We start from the raw sequence: 541 nt of genomic DNA, 5'->3' as shown, positions 1-541 counted from the left end.
GTGGCTGTGGAACATCAGGCCGTATTGCATTTCTTTTGGTGGTATACCGTTTAAGAAAGATTTAATAATTAATTAATTATAATAAATAAATAATAGCAGTTTGAATTTAAAAAAAAATAAATAAATGAGAAACTACTGAATGTTTACAGTATATTTATCTGTTCTCCCCCACTGTGTTCTTCATGACTGTTACATTTCTTCTTTAAATTTGTCATTCATACAGACATCCTTTAATGAGATGTTGAAAGCCCAAAAACAGAAACAGATCTGTTCGTACATCATAGCTGGAGGTGACAGGTGAATAAACAGTCTGTCTGTTTGATGCATAAGATGAGACTCCAGTGTGACACTGCAGTATTTCAGGACTCTGTTTTTAAAGGGCCCTGCTGACATCACAGGAGGCTCCAGAGGACGACCCGACGCTGGGAGCTCGCACACTGGACAAGGTGAATGCAAGAACAAAGAGTTCACCATCCTAAGCAGAGACAACAGGCTATTCTTTGACATTTTCAGAAGAACATGTGAACGGCACCTGTGCTCA

The 541-nt window shown here is 38.6% G+C and overlaps 1 long non-coding RNA gene across 1 annotated transcript; it reads left to right on the top strand.

The window, feature by feature from the left end:
- The first annotated feature begins 8 nt into the window (after positions 1–8).
- LOC107580160 (uncharacterized) lies at positions 9–446 on the top strand. The gene is made up of 3 exons (XR_001608596.1): positions 9–41; positions 224–297; positions 380–446. It is a non-coding gene; the product is annotated as an uncharacterized lncRNA (long non-coding RNA).
- The last annotated feature ends 95 nt before the right edge of the window (positions 447–541 follow it).

The sequence above is a fragment of the Sinocyclocheilus grahami genome, unplaced genomic scaffold (genome assembly GCF_001515645.1).
Source record: "Sinocyclocheilus grahami isolate Dianchi unplaced genomic scaffold, SAMN03320097.WGS_v1.1 scaffold25906.1, whole genome shotgun sequence".
In the NCBI taxonomy this organism is placed as follows: Eukaryota; Metazoa; Chordata; class Actinopteri; order Cypriniformes; family Cyprinidae; genus Sinocyclocheilus; species Sinocyclocheilus grahami.
The sequence above is the reverse complement of the archived record's forward strand: the minus strand, read 5'-3'. Positions and strand labels throughout refer to the sequence as shown.